Raw genomic sequence first — 23,635 nt, 5'->3', positions numbered from 1 at the left:
GTGGATCACCTGAGGTCAGGAGTTCAAGACCAGCCTGACCAACATGGTGAAACCCTGTCTTTATTTAAAAAAAAAAAAAGGAAAAAAAAAATTTATTCATAGTCAAGGGTCTCTGAAAAATATTTCTTTTTAGAGCTTTCTCTAAATTCTCTACATCATGGCTTTTTATATGCCATGCAGGATCCCCACCATTAATTTATGATCTGCAGTATTAAAAATGTTTCCTTGGCTGGGCGTGGTCACTCACGCCTATAATCCCAGTACTTTGGGAGGCTGAGGCGGGCAGATCACGGGGCAGGAGATCAAGACCATCTGACCAACATGGAGAAACCCCATCTCTACTAAAAATACAACAATTACTTGGGCATGGTGGTGTGTGCCTCTAATCCCAGCTACTCAGGAGGCTGAGGCGGGAGAATCACTTGAATTCGGGAGGCACAGCTTACAGTGAGCTGAAATTGTATCATTGCACTCTAGCCTGGGTGACAGAGTGAGACTCTATCTCAAAAAAAAAAAAAAATTTCTTTGTGTATACTCAAGATTTCTATTGGGGAAAAGCTGGAATCCTTAGTAAAGATGGAAAACAGGTAACGTTGAGGCTCCGTTTGTGTTTACCATTAGCACTATGCAGACTGGGATTAAGGAAATGCTTATTTAAGCAAGATGAGGGCTGCATGCAGTGGTTCATGCGTGTAATCCTACACTTTGGGAGGCACAGGAGGCCAGCCTGGCCAACATGGCAAAATCCCAACTCTACTAAAAAATAGAAAAATTAGCCAGGCACAGTGGTATGTGCTTGTAATCCCAGCTAATCGGGAGGCGGGGGCAGAAGAATTGCTTGAACCTTGGAGGTGGAGGGTGCCATGAGATGAGATCGTGCCACTGCACTCCAGTCTGGGTGACAGAGTGAAACTCTGTCCCAAAAATAATTTAAAAATATGAGATCTGGCCGGGCGCGGTGGCTCAAGCCTGTAATCCCAGCACTTTGGGAGGCAGAGGCGGGTGGATCACGAGGTCAAGAGATCGAGACCATCCTGGTCAACATGGTGAAACCCCGTCTCTACTAAAAATACAAAAAATTAGCTGGGCATGGTGGTGCGTGCCTGTAATCCCAGCTACTCAGGAGGCTGAGGCAGGAGAATTGCCTGAACCCAGGAGGCGGAGGTTGCGGTGAGCCGAGATCGCGCCATTGCACTCCAGCCTGGGTAACATGAGTGAAACTCCGTCTCAAAAAAAAAATAAATAAATAAAAATATGAGATTTATTAACCAGAAAGTTTGAAAGATAATTATCAGGAGATAACTGCTCTCTAGGTTGATCAAAAAAGACTTCTTAAAATCACTATTAAAAATTACAGAAAGTGTTTCAGGAGTACATGCTATGTTAAAAAAAAATTACACAAAGTGGGATATATGTGTATCTTGAACTTTGTATAAAACTGATGTTTCTGTATGGTTATATTCAGTCTATAATTTACTTTTTCTGTCTTTTTTTTTTGAGATGGAGTTTTGCTCTTGTTGCCCAGGCTGGAGTGCAATGGCACGATCTTGGCTGATTGCAACGTCTGCCTCCCAGGTTCAAGTGATTCTCCTGCTTCAGCATCTCAAGTAGCTGGAATTACAGTCATGCACTATAACGCCTGGCTAATTTTTTGTATTTTTAGTAGAGATGAGGTTTCTACATGTTGATCAGGCTGGTCTTGAACTCCAGACCTCAGTTAATCCATCTGCCTTGGCCTCCCAAAGTGCTGGGATTACACGCATGAGCCACCATGCCCAGCCAGCCTATAATGTACTTTTTGGAAACAATATTTCAGCAGTGATGCTGTGTTCTTATATGTGTATCATTAGCACATCATAAAAATTTGTTCTGCTGTTGATGATGTTGATAATTCACTGGGATGAGAGCTCTCTTACAGATTTTTAAAATAGAGTTAATTATTTTTTCTTCATTATTTTATTTCATCATTATTATTTTTTTAAGACAGGGTCTTACCCTGCCACCCAGGTTGGAATCCAGTGGTGCAATCTTGGCTCACTGCAACCTCTGCCTCTTAGGTTCAAGCAATTCTCCTTCCTCCATCTCCCAAGTTACTGGGACTACAGGTGCCCAACACCATGCCTGGCTAATTTTTGTAAAGGCTTTTTTTTTTTTTTTTTTTTTAGTTTCTTTGTTACTAAGTATCTTTATGCAGCTGATGTGTGTAAACTATCAAATTTAATTCGGCAGCTGCTCTTCTTTCTTAGGGTTTCTTTGTATATAGCTGTCCTTGGAAAATAAAAATTTTTATCTTCCGTTATAGTCCAGAAACCTGGTCTTCCTGGGTGAGAATAATTTCGATACACAATTCCTAATATACTCAAAATATTTCTTTTCTGTGTGTGGAATGTTTTTTGGTAATTGATGCTTTGCATAAATGAGTTTCACATCACTGTTTTGAAGAAAATCTTGGGAATTTTTCAGTTAGAAAAGAATTTCTTCAAGGTAAACATCTTGAAGTTTACCTTGATCTGAACTTTCCACATTCCTCAGCAGACATGTAGTTTTTACTCTCCCTTAGTGATAATTTCAAAATTTAGTGGCATAAAATATTGTTGCCCACACCTTAAAATCTAATTGTCACCACCAGCTTTTGATTCAGTGGTATTGGGTAGTAAAATTATTATTTTGAGATAGAGTGTTGCTGTTGCCCAGACTGGAGTACAATGGCACAATTTTGGCTCACTGCAACCTCTGCCTCCCGGGTTCAAGAGATTCTCCAGCCTCAGCCTCCTGAGTAGCTGGGACTACAGGCATGTGCCACCAAACCCAGCTAATTTTTGTATTTTTAGTAGAAACAGAGTTTCACCATGTTTGCCAGGCTGGTCTCAAACTTCTAATCTCAAGTGATCCACCTTTCTTGGCCTCCCAAAGTGTGGAGATTATAGGCATGAGCCACTGTGCCCAGCCCACTTTCTAAATATTTAGAAATTCTTGTTGTACATTAGTATTTTGACGTTAATATACTAGAATATTCTATTACATTCAGTTTACTGGGCACATTATTTGAAGAATACGAGCAACATTCGTGTCATTAATTTTTAATAAAACAGGTGTTGTTTTTTCTAAGCTAGATTTGATCACCTGTCTGGAGCAAGGAGAAGAACCCTGGAATATGAAGAGAGATGAGTTGGTGGCCAAACCCCCAGGTAGGTGAGAGTAAACAAAATGGACAACACAGATGAGCCATCCAAACGTCAAGGAGAAAGTCAGTCCTTGAAATAGAATTTGAAAAGCTGTGTTCCAAAGAGAATAGTTTCAGGGAAGTCTGAGATTTTAAAAAATTTTACTCTCATAGGGGCATCTTCTGTCACATGCTTTAAAATTCTCTATGGATTCTACTTTCCCTTTTGTGATCTTCCTTCAAGTTTACAGTGATAGCCAGTCTTCATTGTGGCACATAAGAGACTGCACAATCTACTTTTTCATATTTTTCAGGGGAAACAGATATCATTATAATTTTATAAAACTCTTATGTTAGGGCTGGGCACAGTGGCTCTCGCCTATAATCCCAGCACTTTGGGAGGCCAAAGCGGGCAGATCACAAGGTCAGGTGTTTGGGACCAGATTGGCCAACATCTTGAAACCCTGTCTCTACTAAAAGTACAAAAATAAGCTGGGCGTGGTGGTGGGCGCCTGTAATCCCAGGTACTTAGGAGGCGGAGGCAGGAGAATCGCTTGAACCCAGGAAGTGGAGGTTGCAATGAGCTGAGATCATGCCAGTGCACTCCAGCTGGATGACAAAGCAAGACTTTGTCTCAAAAAAAATCCTGTGTTAGACTGGGCAAGGTGTATAGTGGATCACCTGAGGTCAAGAATTCAAGACCAGCCTGGCCAACATGGTGAAACCCCTTCTCTACTAAAAATACAAAAATTTGCTGGGCATGGTGGCATATGCCTGTAATCCCAGCTACTCGGGAGGCTGAGGCAGGAGAATTACTTGAACCACGGAGGCAGAGGTTGCAGTGAGCCAAAGTTACACCATTGCATTCCAGCTTGGGTGAGAAGAGCAAAACTCCATCTCAAAATTAAAACCAAAAAAAAAAAAAAAAAAAAACCACGTTAAACTATTTTTTAAAGTTATCTTGTTTTATTATGTTTAAAATATGTGAGAGTAGTGGTTTCTGTTCCATTTGTTGTTGTTCATTTTTCTGCATAATCCATAATCAGTTTTTGTTTTGTTTTGTTTTTGAGGCAGAGTCTCACACTGTTACCTATGCTGGAGTGCAATGGCACAATCTTGGCTCACTGCAACCTCTGCCTCATGGGCTCAAGAGATTCTCCTGCCTCAGCCTCTCAAGTACCTGGGATTACAGGTGCCCACCATCATGCCCAGCTAATTTTTTGTATTTTAATTAGAGATGGGGTTTTACCATGTTGGTCAGGCTGGTCTCAAACTCCTGATCTTAGATGATCCACTCGCCTCGGCCTTCCAAAGTGCTGGGATTACAGGTGTAAGCCACCATGCCTGGCCAGTCCCTCCTGTTATTATTAGTATAATCTTGAAATACAATTTGGAATTATTAAGTATGGCATCCTCCTGGTTTGTTCTTTTTTCTCAAGATTGCTTTGGCTATTCAAAGTTTATTGAGGTCTAATGTAAAATTTTAGGATTGTATTTTACATTACTATGAAAAAGATACCACTGGAATTTTTTTTTTTTTTTTTTTTTAGACGGAGTTTTGCTTTTGTTGCCTAGGTTGGACTGAAATGGCACAATCTTGGCTCACTGTATCCTACACCTCCTGGGTTCAAGTGATTCTTTTGTCTCAGCCTCCCAAGTAGCTGGGATTACAGGCATGTGCCACCATGCCCAGCTAATTTTTGTGTTGTTAGTAGATAAGGGGTTTCCACATGTTGGCCAGGCTGATTGTGAACTCCTGACTTCAGGTGGTCTGCCCACCTTGACCTCTCAAAGTGGTGGGAATACAGGTGTGAGCCACCGCCCATGGCACTAACGTATTTTATGTATATAGTTCAAAGAAAGGCTGTAGCTTTATCAGTGTAAATATCCAGTTTTCAAAATTATTTTTTGAAGAGATCATTTTTTCTGTATTGTTAGCTCATGGCAATTTTGTGGAATATCATTTGATCATATACAGAAGGGTTCATTTCTGATTTCTTTATTCTTTTTTTTGTTTATGTTTGTTAGTACCATATTGTTTTTGTGATTGTAGCTTTTTTTTTTTTTTTTTTATAAGATGGGGTTTCACCATGATGGCCCGGCTGGTCTTGAACTCCTGACCTCAGGTGATCCACCCACCTCGGCCTCCCAAAGTGCTAGGATTACAGGCGTGAGCCACAGCGCCCGGCCCTGTAGCTTTTAATATGTTTTGATATCAGGAAGTATAATACCCATTTTTCAGGGGCGTTTGGTTATAGTTCATCGTCAAACTAAAAAATTTTTAAAAACATCATTTTTGTTTAAAAAAAAAACTGCAATTAGGATTTTTATAAAGATTATATGGCTGGGCCTGGTGGCTCACGCCTGTAATCCCAGCACTTTGGGAAACTGAGGCCGGCAGATCACACAAGGTCAGGAGTTCAAGACCAACCTGGCCAACATAGTGAAACCCTGTCTCTACTAAAGATACAAAAAAAAAAAAAAATTAGCTGGGCACGGTGGCACATGCCTGTAATCGCAGCTACTCAGGAGGCTGAGGTGGAGAATCGCATGAACCCGGGAGGCAGAGGTTACAGTGAGCCGAGGTTGCGCCATTGCACTCCCACCTAGGCGACAGTGGGAGACTCTGACAAAAATAAAAAAGATTATATTAATATTTTTTACCCCTGTAGGTTGTATTGACATCTTAACAAAATTAAATCTTTTGACCCTTGAGCAAGAATATGTTGAAGAGTGTGCTTCATTTTTATTATTCTAACTTGTTTTTAGAGATAGGATCTTGCTGTATTGTGTAGGCTAGTTTCAACCTCCTGGGCTCAAGCAGTTCTGCCTCAGCCTCCAAAATTGTTAATATTACAGGCATGAGCCACCACACCTAGCCCATGTGTTTCATTTTATATATTTTTGGATTTGCCTGTTTTACTTTAGCTTTTAATTCCTAGTTTCATTCAGTTTTGGTCAGAAAACACACAGTATATGATTTTGGTCTTCTTAAGTTTATTTGTTGTTATTTTGAGACAGAATCTCACTCTGTCACCAAGGGTAAGTGCAGGGACATAATTCTGGCTCACTGCAACCTCAGCCTCCTAAGTTCAAGCGATCCTTCTGTCTCAGTCTTCTGAGTAGCTGGGACTACAAACATGCATTACCATGCCTGGCTAATTTTTAAAATTATCTGTAGAGATGGGCGTGTCACTATGTTACCCAAGCTGGTCTCAATCTTTTGGTCCCAAGTGATCTTTCCACCTTGGTATCCCAAATTGTTGGGATAATAGGTGTGAGCCACTGCCCCAGCTGGTATTTTTAAATGTGGTAAGACTTGTTATATGTTACCAGATTTGCACCTGATGTCTTCTTTTAGGACACGTAACCCGTAAACATTTTTTTTCTGTTTTGGTTTTGTTTTGTTTTGAGAAAGTCTCACTCTGTCACCCAGGCTGGAATGCTCTGGTGCCATCTTGGTTCACTGCAGCCTGCACCTCCCAGGTCAAAGCGATTGTCATGCTTCAGCCTCCTCAGTAGCTGAGACTACAAGTGCGTGCCACCATACCCTGCTAACTTTTTTTTGTATTTTTAGTAAAGATGAGATTTCGCTATATTGCCCAGGCTGATTTCAAACTCCTGAACTCACTCAGTCCATCCACCTTGGCCTCCCAAAGTGCTAAGATTACAGGCATGAGTCACCATGCCTGGCTCTTTTTGCTTTTAACTGGGAAGTTTCGTACGTGTCTTTTAAGCCTAGTTTGTCTAGGTTATGGTTTAGATGTCCATGTTCTCCAAACCTCATGCTGCTATGTAATCCTCAGTGTTGGATGTGGAACCTGGTGGGAGGTATTTGGGTCATGGTGGCAAATTCCTCATGAATAGCTTGGCACCATCCTCTTGGTAATCAGAAAGTTTACACTCCATTAATCCAAATGACAGCTGGTTCATTAAACAAATCTGGCTGCTTCACCTCATGCTTGCCCTGTCTTTTACCATGTGATATTTCCCAGTTACTCTTTGCCTTCCACCATGATTGTAAGCTTCCTGAGACCCTCACTGGTTAGAGATGCTGGCACACTTCTTGTACAGTCTGCCAAACTATGAGCCAAGTAAACATTTTTTCTCTCCTTTTGTATGTTTTTGAGACATAGCTTCACTCTGTAACCCAGGCTGGAGTACAATGGTGTGATCTCGGCTCACTGCAACCTCTACCTCCTGGGTTCAAGTGATTCTCATGCCTTAGCCTCCCAAGTCTCTGGGATAATAGGCACATGCTACCACGCCTGTCTAATTTTTGTATTTTTAATAGAGACGGGGTTTTACCATGTTGGCCAGGCTGGTCTGGAACTCCCGACCTCAGGCGATCCACTCACCTTGGCCTCCCAATATGCTGGGATTACAAGCTTGAGCCACAGCGGCCAGTCATAAACATTTTTTTTTTTAATAAGTTATCCACTCTCAGGTATTCCTGTATGTGTAAAATAATTAACACAGTCTGTAATGTCTGTGTTTTCTGTTTTGTTTTTTTTCTTTTCGAGATGGAGTTTCGCTCTAGTTACCCAGCCTGGAGTGCAATGGCATGATCTCGGCTCACCGCAACCTCCACCTGCTGGGTTCAAGCAATTCTCCTGCCTCAGCCTCCTGAGTAGCTGGGATTACAGGCACGCGCCACCATGCCCAGCTAATTTTTGTATTTTTAGTAGAGACGGGGTTTCACCTTGTTGACCGGGATGGTCTCGATCTCTTGACCTCGTGATCCACCCGCCTCGGGCTCCCAAAGTGCTGGGATTATAGGCGTGAGCCACCGCGCCCAGCCCTATGTTTTCTGTTTTCTTATTGATCTTTCATCTGAATTTTTTTCTCTTTTTTGTTTTCTTTTTGTGAATTTTTAATTTATTATTTAAAATGTGGTTTTGGCATCTAACATCATTTTGTTGCTATGTATTTTCTACTTCACCTTTGTCAACATTTGCTTTATATTTTGGAGCCATGATGTTATATATACATCTACATATTGATAGATATGCTATTTATAGATTCATTGTAAATTGACCCATTTGATCGTTATGTATCAATCTTTGTCTCATGCTAGTACTGACTTAAAAGCATATTATGTGTAATATAATTATGACCACCTCACTCAGTTGTGGTTACTTTTCTCATGGAATATAGATTTTTTTCCATTATGCTACTTTCAGCCTGTTTGACTCAATGCTAAAATGAGTCTCTTATAGACAACATATTGTAAGCTTTTTTACTTAATTCTCTCACACATCTTGTTTCTTATTCTTTTTATAAATTTATTTATTTATTTATTTAGGATAGGCTCTCACTCTGTTAACTAAGCTTGTTTGCAGTGGTCTGATCACAGCCCACTGCTCACCCTCAACCTTCCCATATTCAGATGATGTCATTTCAGCCTCTTAAGAAGCTGGGTTACAGGCATGTGCCGTCATCACTTAGCTACTAGTTTGTTTGTTTTTTCTTTGTATTTTTTGTAGAGACAGGGTTGCCCAGCCTGGCCTTGAACTCCTGAGATTAAGTAATTAGCCTACCTGGGTCCCACAGAGTCCTGGGATTACATTGCTTTTTTTTTTTTTTTTTTTTGAGAAGGAGTTTTGCTCTTGTTGCCCAGGATGGAGCGTAATAACGTAATCTTGGCTCACTGCAACCTCCGACTCCTGGGTTTAAGTGATTCTCCTCTCGGAGCCTCCCGAGTAGCTGAAATTAAGGGCATTTGCCTCTATGCCTGGCTAATTTTGTAGTATTAGTAGAGATGAGGTTTGTCCATGCTGGTCAGGCTGGTCTCAAACTGCTGACCTCAGGTCTTCTGTCTGCCTTGGCCTCCCAAAGTGTTGGGATTACAGGAGTGAGCCACTGTGCCTGGCTATATTTCTTTTTATTAAGTAGTCTAATTTATATTTAAAATCATTGCTTAAAGAAATGAAGTTACTATTAACAGTTTTATTGTTACTGTTTTATGTGTTTTTTGTAGATATGTTTTTTCTCATTTATTTATTATTATTATTATTATTTTTTTAAAGATGGGGTTTCACCATGATGGCCCGGCTGGTCTTGAACTCCTGACCTCAGGTGATCCACCCACCTCAGCCTCCCAAAGTGCTAGGATTACAGGCGTGAGCCACCACGCCCAGCCTGTTTTTTCTCATTTCTTGTTTTACTGCCTTAATCTTTATTTTTATTTTGTTGTGACATGCCTTGATAATTTTATATTCTGTTTCACTTAATTTCTATAAATGCAATCATCATGAAATATAATGTAATCATCTTGAAAATGGGGATTACATAAAACTTTTTTTTTTTTTTTGAGATGGAGTCTCACTCTGTCACCCCGGCTGGAGTGGTTCAAGCGACTCTTCTGCCTCAGCCTCCCAGGTAGCTGGGATTACAGGTGTATACTACCACAACTGGCTAATTTTTATATTTTTAGTAGAGATGGGGTTTCACCATTTTGGCCAGGCTAACCTCGAACTCCTGACATTGTGATCCACCTGCCTAGGCCTCCCAGCTTTTTGGGAACAGGTGTGAACCACCTTGCCCGCCTTTTTTTTTTGGAAATTGCGTATTGGTCTGTCACCTATGCTGGAGTGTAGTAGTGCAATCTTGACTCCGCCTCCCTGGCTTAAGCAGTTGTTCTGCCTCAGTCTCCCTAGTAGCTGGGACTATAGGCGTGTGCCAATATGTCTGGCTAATTTTTTGTACTTTTAATAGAAACGAGGTTTCACTGTGTTAACTGGGATGGTCTCAATCTCCTGACCTTGTGATCTGCCTGCTTCAGCCTTTCAAAGTGCTGGAATTACAGCCATGAGCCACTGCGCCCTATCATGTAAAACATTTTAAAGTTAAAACAGGCCGGGTGCGGTGGCTTACGCCTGTAACCCAGCATTTTGAGAGGCCGAAGTGAGCTGATCACGAGATCAAGAGATCAAGACCCTTCTGGCCAACGTGGTGAAACCCCTTCTCTACTAAAGTACAAAAAAAAAAAAAGAAAAGAAAATTAGCTGGGCGTGGTGGCACACGCTTGTAGTCCTGGCTACCCCAGAGGCTGAGGCAGGAGAATTGCTTGAACCTGGGAGGTGGAGGTTGTAGTGAGCCGAGATTGCGTCATTGCACTCCAGCTTGTTGCCTGGCGACAGAGGGAGACTATGTCTCAAAAAAAAAAAAAAAAAGTTAAAACAATATATTTTTATATCATAATTTCAATTGAATACAAAACCTATACCTTTATATTTTCCATTTTGTTATTGATATTACAAATATCATATATTGTGTGTCTATTAACAGATGTGTGAAGATTTTAAGTCGTGTTTTTTATATTTACAGAAGATGTTTAAGGGATTTATGCACCATCATTATAATAGAATTCTATATGTGCCTCTATATTTACATTGAACAGAGAGCTTTATATACTTTTTTTTTTTTTGAGACAGCATCTTGCTGTCACCCAGGCTGGAGTGCAGTGGCAGGATCTTGGCTCACTACAACCTCTGCTTCCCACGTCCAAGCAATTCTCCTGCCTCAGCCTCCTAAGTAACTGGGATTACAGGAGCGAGCCACCATGCCCGGCTAATTTTTGTATTTTTAGAAGAGACAGCGTTTCAGCATTTTGGTCAGGCTGGTGTCAAACTCCTGACTTCAGGTAATCTGCCCTCCTCGGCCTCCCAAAGTGCTGAGATTATAGGAGAGCACCACCGTGCCCGTCCTATATACGTTTTTATGATGCTGTCCAGCATGATTTTTCCTTTAGCATAATGGACTCATCTTAGGATTTCTTTTATTTATATGCAGTCTCATTATGTTGTTCAGGCTAATCTTAAACTCCTGGTCTCAAGTGATCTGTCTTGACCTCCTAATGCTACAGGATTACAAGTATGACCTACTGTGCCTGGCCACCATGTAGCATTTGTTCTAGGACTGTACTAGTGGTAATGAACTACCTCACCTTTCATTTTGGAAAGTCTTTATTTTTATCTTGTTTTGAAGTAAAATAATTTTGAATAAAGTATTATTGGTTTTTGTTTTGTTTTGTTTTGTTTTTTTTTTTTTTGAGACAGAGTCTCATTTTGCTGCCAAGGCTGGAGTGCAGTGGCATGGTCTCAGATCACTGCAACCTCCACCTCCCAGGTTCAAATGATTCTCCTGCCTCAGCCTCCCAATTACCTGGGACTACAGCCACACCACCACACTGGCTAATTTTTTTGTGTGTGTTTTTAGTAGAGACAGGATGACACTGTGTTAGCCACGATGGTCTCAATCTTCTGATCTCTTAATCCACCCTCCTCAGCCTCCCAAAGTGCTGGGATTACAGTCGTGAGCCACGGTGCCAGGCAGAATTTTTTTATTACATCAAAATTGGAAAATTTCTCAGCCTTTGTTGTCTTTAAGTAATCTCTGTATTACTGTTTTCTCATATTCTTCTTCTAAGATTTCTTTTATAAATATGTTGATGTACTTTATGGTGTCCAATAAGCTTTACATTGCATGTTTACTGTTTGGCAATTTTATATTACTGTGTTATGTATTTTAGAATATGCCACCTCATCAGTTAATTGAGTTTTGATGTTTTAGTTTATAATAATGTATGACAGTATTGACGTCTGTACAATTTAATAATGTGTAGAACAAAATCAAATATAAATCACCTATCTGTTGCCAATATAGTTATCCTTGTGTTTGTTTGCCTGTATAAATATTATCTTTCTATTTTTTATGACTTGTATATTTTTTGGATAGGTTTGTCGTGAATAGTGGCTAAATCTTTTCTAGGTCAGCAGTCATAAGAATCATTTGTGAATTTATATTATTTTTGCATGGGCAAAAAATTTTGGATTTAACTTTTTTTTTTTTTTTTTGAGATGAAGTCTCAAACCGTCTCCTGGGTTGGAGTGCAGTGGTGTGATCTCTGCTCACTGCAACCTCCACCTCCTGGGTTTAAGAGATTCTTCTGCCTCAGCCTCCCGAGTAGCTGGGATTACAGGCCACCACCACACCCTGCTAATTTTTTTGTATTTTTAGTAGAGGAAAAGTTTCACTATGTTGGCCAGGCAGATCTCGAACTCCTGACCATGTGATTCATCCACCTCCACTTCCCAAAGTGCTGGGATTACAGGTGTGAGCCACAATGTCTGGCCAATAATTTAAAAACAATCAGAATTTTATTTGTTAGGTATTATTGTTCATTTTTACTTTTCAAAAAACATATAAAATATTGACAATAAAATAATTTTAAATATTTAGTTTAGTCATACTAATTGTATTGACACTGCTGTGCAACGTATCTCTAGAATGGTTTTATTTTGCAAAGCTAAATCTCAATACACATTGAACAACTATCAGTTTTTTTCATTTCCTAGTGCTTTTTAAGTTCCACTCTGTTTTCTGTTTTTAAGAAAGAGTGCAACTGCTACATATATCTCATTCAATCTTTGACTTTGTGACTGACTCATTTCATATTACACAATGTCATCAAGTTTTATCTTTATAGTTGTTAAGATTATTTTCTGCTTATTAAATTCTGGGTGATATTTCAGTATTTTTTTGTTTCAAATTATGTTTACTGAATGATTTGGTGACAAAAATTTGATTGCTTTTAGCTATTGGCTTTCAGTAAAAACACTGCAATAATTATAGGTATGCAAATAGCTCTTTATATAACCATATATGTGACAGTTTATATGTGCTGCATTCTTTTTTCTACTTTTCTACATTTATATTAATAGTAAGTTGTTTTCATTCTGTAGCTTTGTAATTCGTTTTGAAATCAGGAATTGTAATGCCTTCAACATTGTTTTATTTTTTTTGAAGATTGTTGGGTATTTTATTTTCTCTTGAGATTTTATATAATTTTGGTATTGCTGTTTATATTTCTTTCTTTTCTTCTTTTTTTTTTTTTTCAGTCAGAGTCTCGCTGTGCTGCCAGGCTGAAGTGAAGTGGCACAATCCCGGCTCACTGCAACCTCCACTTCCCAGGTTCAAGTGATTCTCTTGCCTCAGCCTCCCGAGTAGCTGGGATTACAAGTATGGGCCACCATGCCCAGCTAATTTTTGTATTTTTTTTTAGTACAAATGTGGTTTTACCATTTTGGCCAGGATGGTCTTGATCTCTTGACCTTGTGATTCCCCCGCCTCAGCCTCCCAAAGTGCTGGGGTTACAGGCGTGAGCCACCGTGCCTGGCCACTGTTTATATTTCTTCAAAAATGCAGTGAGAAATTTAAAAACTTTGCATTAAATCTATAGGTTACATTGAGCAATATGGACATTTTCAAAATACTAATTATTTGAATTTTTGAACAGATGCATGTTCAAGAGTTTGGTGCTGTTTAATTTTTATATATTTGTAAACTTTTAAGTTTTTTTCTGTTATTGTTCCATACTCTTATTCCATTTTGGTCATATAAAGTAATTCATAAAAATTTTGTTTTAGTTCAAGGCAGGCAGATCACAGTGTCAGAAGTTCGAGACTGGCCTGGCTAATATGGTGAACCCGATCTCCCACTAAAAATATAAAAATTAGCCAGCTGTGGTGGTGTGCGCTTGTAGTCCCAGCTACTCGGGAGGTGGAGTCAGGAGAAGCTCTTGAACCTGAGAGGCAGAAGTTACAGTGAGCCGACATTGCACCATTGGACTCCAGTATGGATGACAGGGTGAGATTCCATTTCAACAACAACAACAAAATCATTTTAAAAAATTTGTTAAGACTTTTTTCGAGGAGAATGTATTAGGTTTTGTTTTTTTTTTTTTTTTTTTTTTTGAGACAGCTTCTTGCTCTATCGCCCAGACTGGAGTGCAGTGGGGATCTCAGTGCACTGCAACCTTTGCCTCCCAGGTTCAAGTGATCCTCCTGCCTTAGCCTCCCAAGTAGCTGGGATTACAGGCATGTGGCACCACACCCGGCTAAGTTTTTGTATTTTTAGTAGACATGGGGTTTCTCCATGTTGGTCAGGCTGGTCTTGAAATCCCAATCTCAGGTGATCTGCCTTCCTTGGCCTCCCAAAGTGCTGGAATTACAGGCATGACACACTACACCCAGACAGATTTTCCTCTTTTTTTTTTTTTTTTTTGAGACGGAGTTTCACTCTTGTTACCCAGGCTGGAGTGCAATGGCACGATCTCGGCTCACTGCAACCTCCGCCTCCTGGGTTCAGGCAATTCTCCTGCCTCAGCCTCCTGAGTAGCTGGGATTACAGGCACGCACCACCATGCCCAGCTAATTTTTTGTATTTTTAGTAGAGATGGGGTTTCACCACGTTGACCAGGATGCTCTCGATCTCTTGACCTCGTGATCCACCCGCCTCGGCCTCCCAAAGTGCTGGGATTACAGGCTTGAGCCACCGCGCCCGGCCGATTTTCCTCTTTTTAAGGCTGACTAGTATTCCATTGTGTATCTATGTCAAATGTTTTTTTAAAAAATAACCTAAATATATGTTTATTATTGGTTGAAAAACGTGTTATAGAAGGCTATTTTTATGTTTAGCATGTATTAATGTAATTCAGCATTAAATATTAATAATAGCTAGTTTGTACCGAGAACTAACTCTAACACTATATATGTGCTAATGAATTTAATTCTCCCAATAACAATACCATAGGTAATATAATTATTCTCATTTTACAAAGGAACAAAAAGAGCCACTGAGAAAAACAACTTGCTGACAATAGCACAGGCTGGAATGTAGTGGTTTGATCTTGGCTCACTGCAATCTCCACCTTCTGGGTTTACATGATTTTCATGCCTCAGCCTCCTGAGTAGCTGCAATTATAGATATGGAACACTATGACTGGCTAATTTTTGTATTTTTAGTTGAAATGGAGTTTTTACATGTTGGCAATCTGGTCAGTGACTTTATGTGAATTTCCCACCTTGTCCTCCCAAAGTGCTGAGATTACAGGCATGAGCCACCATGCCCAGCCTAATATGAATATTTCTTGAATGGAGAAAAAGTTATTCAGATAGTTTCTTGTAGGTTAACATAAAAGAACAATTTGCAAAAACATTTAAAATGGGATAAAACTAATCAAAACCACATCTTTTCAATACGTGGTTGTAATTGCTATGCTTTTTAAAATGGCTAGATTATTAGCAAAATGCAAAGACAAGACTTTGGCTTTGCTCAATTGTTAAGTTTTTGAACATTTTGAAATCTGAAATCCTGGCTAAAGATTTTAAAAAATAATAACTTTTAAGTGGCTTTTTAGGGTTTCCAAGGCAATACAAGAAGAATTTTAATGGGCAGAAAAATGCATTCTACATACACACATTGCACTTCTCTGATTTGCTTTGACATTGAAAGATTAAAGATTGCAAATCTAGTTTCTCAATTTTGAGTAAATTAAGAAAAGATTTATTTTTCAGCTGGGCAAATAATTGTATAAAACTAATATATAACAGATGTCGTTAGCCATCAAAAAATAGCATGACTTTGCAGAGTGGCAGTATTGTAGCCAATGAGGTTTATCCACATGAAATTATTGCTAATTGAAAACTTTTTCCAATACCCCCCCATGACGACTTAAAATATAGTCAGCATTGGCAATTTTTGACAGTCTCTATGGAGACTGAATTATTAAAAAATAAATAATAAAAAAGCATGAGTATATTCAGTAAGTATCTAGCCATGCAAATGACAGTCCAATAAAATGCAGACCCTAATTGGTGCATGTGGAAAGCTTTGATGTGCAGTGTGGCACACCTCCACGCAGCACCTCTTTATGCCTGTTTACAGAGATACCAATTTCTCTTATGTGACTGAGGGTCAATACTGGGAACTGAGAATGCTGTGTTCAGGGTGATTACTGCAAACTTGGTCAACACATTATTTTCATATTATAAAGAAATTTTATGAATCTTACTCTGTCTCAGAAAGCCTTTTCATAAAAGATTGTTTATTTCAAGTACTTACTTTGGATTTATTAAAAATGACAGTATTCCAGGTAAGTCAGAAACACTTAAATGTCAACCAGATTTCATAAAACATATTTGAATAAGATAAATTCCCTTAGTCAAGACTTTTATTTTATTACTAAATTTCGAGAGGGAAGGAAAACCAGTGCTTTGGGCCAACTAACAGTGTTTGGCACAGAAGTACTACTCAAACAAGTGCTCTTCATCATCATCATTAAAGTGGCAACAGCACAACATGATTTTCTGAAACCAGCTGGACTGTTTTTCACTGATAAAAAGTCGAAAGTACTTTGAAATAATGAAGGAAAGTGATATAAATGGAATACTTATATAAAACAAAAGTAGGCCGGGCGCGGTGGCTCAAGCCTGTAATCCCAGCACTTTGGGAGGCCGAGGCGGGTGGATCACGAGGTCAAGAGATCGAGACCATCCTGGTCAACACGGTGAAACCCCGTCTCTACTAAAAATACAAAAAATTAGCTGGGCATGGTGGCGCGTGCCTGTAATCCCAGCTACTCAGGAGGCTGAGGCAGGAGAATTGCCTGAACCCAGGAGGCGGAGGTTGCGGTGAGCCGAGATCACGCCATTGCACTCCGGCCTGGGTAACAAGAGCGAAACTCCGTCTCAAAAAAAAATAAATAAATAAAAATAAAATAAAATAAAACAAAAGTAAATACAAGTGGAATACTTATATAACATACTTTTAAAATAAAAAGTAGCATTAGATGTTGTATGACTGTAGATGAGATTATTAGTATGAGGTCATCATATTTTTACTCTTGACAGTATAACTTCATTCACAATGTTATTATTTCAAATAATTTTTTTTCTGATAGATATTTGCTAGTTTTATCTGAGCTCAATAGAAATCAACCAAAAACCACAAGCATTTTACTATTGATTCATATTCTTATTTTGCTTAAAATACATTAGCTTTTGATGAGAGATTTATACTTCCTTTTTTTATTTTTTCCAGTGTCTTTATTGCTGAGAAGTTGCTGTCCTGCCAGAAAACTGCTATTCTCAGCTCTGTCCACATTGACTAATAGTGAGTAAAGGTAATGTTTGGGTAAGAAGCAAATGTGTCTTCTCTGCATCTTTTTTTTTTTTTTTTTTTTTTTTTCATTTTTCGGCTGAAGAAAGGAGAATGCAGATAGAAGATTAAAGAAGATATAATTCCTGAAAGATTATTTAGAAGTCCTCTTAACCAGAAAAAAAAAAAACTCAAAAGATTATGATAGGAGCAGAAAATATATTATCTTGCTAAGCCTCTAAAATTTCAGTATAAAACCTTTATTGCTTTAACAAATATATTATTCCTTCAGTTTTGATTTTTTCAGATATGATCCAATTTTCTGGTGAATCAAAACTGAGAGGAGAATAACTTACTTGTTAAGGTAAAAAATGTAGGGAATACTCACTTCTCTACCAACATCTTCTCTACCCCCAGGTCCAGGCAATCATATTTTAAGCTCTGCTTTTATTGATACAGGAGCACACATTAGGCAGATTGTGAGGATAAGAGAGTCCTCGGCAAAGCTTCTCTTTTAACAAGAAGCAGCCCCCAAATGATTTTTTTTCCAGCAAAGAGCAGCCTGTAAAATCCAGCTGCAAGCATAAAGCAAGCTTGCATGGGTGAATGTTGGCAGCTATGCCAGTAGGAAAAGACTACCCGGGGCCAAGCATTTTCAACATGCAGGCTCCATATTCCTTTTTTTTTTTTGTCAAACACATGTATAGTAAAGGAACAGGCAACATGGCACTGGCTACGTAAAGAACCCATCTGCATAGTAGAAAATTAAAGTGGGGTGGGTGGTCAGCTTCTTCATGCACTATCAAATTGTGCACCTGGTCTGACCAATCTTTTAAGCCTTGTGTAAATCAAACACCACCTCCTCAAGGTCATCTATAAAACCCTGCAGGAGAGAGAGGTTTTCTTTTTCTTTTGCCTATTAAACCTCTGCTCTTACTCTCACTCCTCATGTGTTTTCATCCTTAATTTTCTTGCTGTGAGGCAATGAGCCTTGGATATTATCCCAGATGAATGTGACACTGTTTCACTGTGGGTGCTTGCCCAGGATTATTAAAAGGGTGAGTATAAAAGCAGACCCTGACCAGGTGCAGTGGCTCACACCTATAATCTTAGCACTTAGGGAGGCCAAGGTGGGTGGATCTCTTGCGGTCAGGAGTTTGAGACCAGCCTCACCAACATGGTGAAAACCTGCCTCTACTAAAAATACAAAATAGCCAAGCATGGTGATGCGTGCCTGCAATCTCAGTACTCAGAAGGCTGAGGCAGGAGAATCACTTGAACTCAGGAGGTGGAGGTTGCAGTGAGCCAAGGTCATGCCACTGCACTTCAGCCTGGGTGACAGAGTAAGACTCTGTCTCAAAAAAAAAAAAAAAAAAATGCAGGCCCCAACTCTGTCCTTTTATTTTGAGGCTCTCACCCAGCATTTAAAAATCAAATAAGATCAGAAATACCAGGCATTCTATGGCTATCTGAATGCCCTTAGGGTGAGCTGCCATTCTCATGTCTCAGATGACAGGCTTGCTGGGGAGAACATAATGAATCTCCTGTTGCCCTCAGGTTGCTGCATATATTGGCTACTTTTCAAACTGATTTTTATTTATGGAGGACCTAGCCATTATATGGGTCTGGTAGAGGTCCTGAAGTTATTGAGGATTTCTTTCTTGTGCCACACTCCCTCACCCTGGTTTTATCTGAAGGGTTCTGGACTGACCCCAACCTCTGACTGCTAGACTGGATGTCAGCAAGAGGATTTCCAAGCTTTCCCTGTCACAGTTTTTCTCCTTTCTATCTGTGAATATCATGTCTTCTATCCTTTCTATATGCAATGCCACAGAAACTTTTACAGTTCAGAAAAGCAATCCTGTTAGGCAAAATCAGAAGCTGCCTATAGTAACGGGAAATGTGGCTCAAGGGATTGCTGGTTTTGTAGTTTTTTTAGGAGCAGAGCATCCCACCACAGTCAAAACCACTATCTTTCCACCTTGGGCCACTTCCAGGGAAAGGAAGGAGACTAAAAGAATGCCTTCCTGTCACTTTTATTTCTAGGGGGGTAACAAACCATCTTTGGCCTGCATTCCTCGAGTGCATTCAGAAGCATTAGCACTCCTGTAACCCCACGACTTTGAAAAATTAAAAAATGGCTTATTTTCTTTTGCACAAGGGCATGACATTCTTACTAGACCTTTGCAAGCATTGCAAAATCAACCCAGCTCTTTGAGCAGTCATACCAAGTAGGACTGTTGGAGTGATTCTCCAAAATTAGAGAAGCAACTTCCAGGAGAACCTTCTGAGGATCCGCTTTATTCAGGACCCCCTCAAGTTCCCATCTCATTGCAGAATCTTAGTCAAACTAAGGGAGACTTTGGCTGATTTTCTGATGACCCCAGTAGGTATATAGAACCTTTTCAAAATTACCTCAGGTGTTTGATACCTTACGTAGAGTAATGTTATGCTGTTCCTAAGCCAAACCCTCACCGCAGCTGAAAAACAGGAAGATCTGCAGGCAGCAGAGAATTTTGGAGATGATCAATATTTATCCTGTAGTAGGCCGAAAAGAAAAAAAGAAAATAGTGAGTAAAAAAAAAAAAAAAATAGGAGAAACATTATTCCCAGTAGGAAAAAAGGCAATACCTCTTGACAATCCTGATTGGAACCCCAACGATGCCATACATAAACACATTTTTTTTTTTTCTTTTTTTTTTGAGTCGGAGTTTCGCTCTTGTTACCCAGGCTGGAGTGCAATGGCGCAATCTCGGCTCACCGCAACCTCCGCCTCCTGGGTTCAGGCAATTCTCCTGCCTCAGCCTCCTGAGTAGCTGGGATTACAGGCACGCGCCACCATGCCCAGCTAATTTTTTGTATTTTTAGTAGAGACGGGGTTTCACCATTTTGACCAGGATGGTCTCGATCTCTTGACCTCGTGATCCACCTGCCTCGGCCTCCCAAAGTGCTGGGATTACAGGCTTGAGCCACCGCGCCCGGCCCCATAAACACATTTTTAATGTGCATATTGAAGGGCCTGTGAAGAACTGAGACCAAACCTCTTAATTACTCTAAACTGTCCATGATAGACAAGAAGCTAGATGAGAATCCTGCAGCCTTTATGAAAAAGCTGAGAGAGGCACTAATAAAACACACCTCCTTATCCCCTGCCTCAGTTAAGGGACAGCTAATCCTATAACACAAGTTTATTACACTGGCAACTTCTGATGTTAGAAGAAAGCTGCAGAAGCAGGCTTAGGAGCAGACAGACCTTGGAGAACCTCCTGAGAGTGGCCAACTTAGTCTTTTATAATAAGGACCAGGAGGAGGCTCCCAAAAAAGAAAGCACAAGAGAAGGACAAAATCTCTAGTAGCTGCCTTGTAAGCTTGTAAAGTCCAGTATCTTCAGGGTGCATCCACTAGTTACTACCCACGTGGCAAGTCAGGCACTTTGAAAAGGAGTGCCCAGGCAGCAAGAGGAATCCACCTCAACCACGTCCAGCCTGTGGCAGGAATCACTGACCTCCCAAAGTGTTGGGATTACAGGTATGAGCCACAGCACCTGGTAGAATCACTTTAATAAGCATTTTAGAAGGTCTACAAAGAACAAAGACCAAACTTCTCAATTATTCTAAACTGTCCGTGATAGACCAAAAGCCAAATGAGAATCCTGTAGCCTTTATGGAAAGGCTGAGAGATGCACTAATAGAGCACACCTCCTTATTTCCTGATTCAGTCAAGAAATAGCTCATTCTAAAGGACAAGTTTATTATACAGTCAGCTTCTGATATTAGAAGAAAACTACAGAAGCAAGCTGTAGGAACAAATAGCACCTTAAAGAACCTCCTGAAAGTGGTCACTTTGGTCAATAGAAACCAAGAGAAGGTGAGAGAGCGAGCGAGCGCACATAGGAGACTGACAAAGGCACTAGTAGTTTCTTTGCTGGCGTAAAAAGACCAGGATCTGTAAGGTGCATCTGCTAGTTACTATTGATGTAGCAAGCCAGGGTACTTTAAGAAGGAGTGCCCAAGCAGAAAGAAGAAGCCACCTCCACCCTGTCCAGCCTATGGTGGGGACCACTGGAGATCAAACTGCCCTCAGAGGTGAAGGTCACTGGGTTCAGAACCAGGCTCAAAGATGATCCAGCAGGACTGACTGTCCCAGGGCTCAAACCCCAGTTCCAGCAGCTCAAACTGCCATTAGAGCAGAAGACAGCCAGGTGATTCTGGAAATTAAAGCAAGGAAAGTAGACCTCTTTCTAAATTCTAGAGCAAATCTCTCCATTTTCTTATCTCGAATTGAGGTCTCCTCTCCTCCCTTAGCATGATCATAAAGAGCATCTCAGGAAAAATTATAATGCAATATTTTTTCAACCCCTTAGTTGCAGTTAAGAGCACCTATTGTTTGTGCTTTCAAGCCATTGTCACAATGGCTCTACTGGTCACAAAAGCCTCCAAATTAACCCTAGAAAATAACAAACTGTTTACACACCACATAATGTGGCAAAATTACTGTTTTCTCAGGGGAGCCCTTAGCTAACAGTCGGTAAAGTAAGAAATAAATAAGGCAGAATGAGCAGTAGTTACTCTAAATTATGTCTCTCCCAAGACAAAAGCACTTAATTCGCTGAACAAATAGCTCTTTCAAGAGCACTTAAGTAAGGGAAAGGTAGCTTACGCTAACTCCAAGTGTGCTTTCTTAGCTCTCTATGCTCATGCTGTCATTTGAAAGACGTTCTTTTATCACTAATGAATACCTTATAAAATATCACCAAAAAATCAGAATGTTATTAACCTGTTTTCCTTCCAGGAGAATTAGCTGTGATACATTATAGGAAACATCATAAGGAACAAATAAAGTAGCCAAAGGAAATAGGTTAGCTGATCAGGCAAGGAAGCCTCAAGACATCAACACACTTCAAGCTCTTCTAATCTAGGAAGACTCCATGGCAGAAATGAAACCTCAGTATACTCCTGCCAGAATAAAATAGGCCCCTTCTCGAGGATATTCTTTCCAGCCTTCAGGGTGGCAACAGTGAGATGATGTCAAATTCCATTTGCCAGCCTCCAGCCAATGGAAAGTCCTTAGAATCCTTCACTAAGCTTTTCTCTTAGAAAAGGATGAAACCTATCAGTGTGCTCAGAGATTGTTTTCAAGCAGAATACCTCTACCTTGGTTAAGCCTGTAACTTCTCTAGCTCACTTCCAACAGGAATTTATACAACTAGTAGAAGCTCAACACCAAGAAACAGGACCTTCTCTATTTAGCCCAGGAAATTTGGTATTAGTACAAACTCTCCTCTCCCTCTCTTTCGATAAGCCAAGCTGGGGATAGCTTTACATTAGTTGTTCTTTTAACCCGCTGAGTAGTCAAGTTACAGGTATCAACTTCTGAATACACAACATGCAAGTCAAAGCCTGAAGAGCTGAAAGTACAAGCCCTGGCAGTCCAGAGGAACATCCTAAATATCTGTATAAGAAATAGAAAATCTTAAGCTGAAAATCATAAAACATAAGTGACTAAGTGAGGGCTACTCAAGTTACTCAGCCCCATACCTCACCTGATACTTTTTGTCATTTCTACCTTTTTTCTCCAAATTCACCACCAAATATTAGAACTTCTTAATGCATATTTTCAAGGAAATTTTAATGATACATAGGATTGCATTTGTAACATTGTAGATCCCAAAAGGAAAATGTTATATCCTGGCAAGTAAAGTTTTTTTTTTTTTTTTTTTTTTGAGACGGAGTTTCACTCTTGGTACCCAGGCTGGAGTGCAATGGCGCGATCTCGGCTCACCGCAACCTCCACCTCCTGGGTTCAGGCAATTCTCCTGCCTCAGCCTCCTGAGTAGCTGGGATTACAGGCACGCACCACCATGCCCAGCTAATTTTTTGTATTTTTAGTAGAGACGGGGTTTCACCATGTTGACCAGGATGGTCTCGATCTCTTGACCTCGTGATCCACCCGCCTCGGCCTCCCAAAGTGCTGGGATTACAGGCTTGAGCCACCATGCCCGGCCTAAGTAAAGTTTTAAACTAATGATTTCCTATGCCACGTCCATGAGGATTGTTGTAGTTAACTCTATTTGTAATAGAACTGTACACCGGCACCCACAATGTGAAATTCTAGTTGTAAAATTCCAATTGCTGTAATATTTTGCCTAATTATTTTAATAACAGGATTAATAATTGCAGGAGAGATTTAGTCAAGGTTGTTTTGCTTACAACAAAAATAATAGTTACAGACAAGAAGTAAGCCTGAGGCCGGGCGCGGTGCTCAAGCCTGTAATCCCAGCACTTTGAGAGGCCGAGGCAGGTGGATCACGAGGTCAAGAGATCGAGACCATCCTGGTCAACATGGTGAAACCCCGTCTCTACTAAAAATACAAAAAATGAGCTGGGCATGGTGGTGCATGCATGTAATCCCAGCTACTCAGGAGGCTGAGGCAGGAGAATTGCCTGAACCCAGGAGGCAGAGGTTGCGGTGAGCCGAGATTGCGCCATTGCACTCCAGCCTGGGTAACAAGAGCGAAACTCCGTCCCAAAA

General features: G+C 40.2%; 1 protein-coding gene and 1 non-coding gene across 4 annotated transcripts in view; both read left to right on the top strand.

Annotated features, from left to right (window-relative positions):
* The first annotated feature begins 2,278 nt into the window (after positions 1 to 2,278).
* The window catches only part of LOC116544653 (zinc finger protein 85-like), a 74,872-nt gene continuing 53,515 nt past the window's right edge, over positions 2,279 to 23,635 (top strand). Inside the window, exons 1-2 of one of the 3 annotated variants that reach the window (XM_032271191.1) lie at positions 3,084 to 3,188; positions 17,048 to 17,129. The gene's annotated coding sequence lies outside the window, so the exon portion shown is untranslated. Of the gene's footprint in view, positions 2,325 to 3,083; positions 3,189 to 13,773; positions 13,814 to 17,047; positions 17,130 to 23,635 lie in introns of those variants that run through there. The other 2 variants (XM_032271190.1, XM_032271192.1) reach the window with 2 other exon arrangements.
* On the top strand, positions 15,586 to 15,725 carry LOC116544669. The gene has a single exon (XR_004265992.1). It is a non-coding gene; the product is annotated as a U4 spliceosomal RNA (small nuclear RNA).

Source organism: Sapajus apella, unplaced genomic scaffold (assembly GCF_009761245.1).
Source record: "Sapajus apella isolate SASKATOON/1434 unplaced genomic scaffold, GSC_monkey_1.0 scaffold226, whole genome shotgun sequence".
NCBI lineage: Eukaryota > Metazoa > Chordata > Mammalia > Primates > Cebidae > Sapajus > Sapajus apella.
Note: the sequence above shows the minus strand (reverse complement) of the source record. Positions and strands in the feature narration are given on the sequence as shown.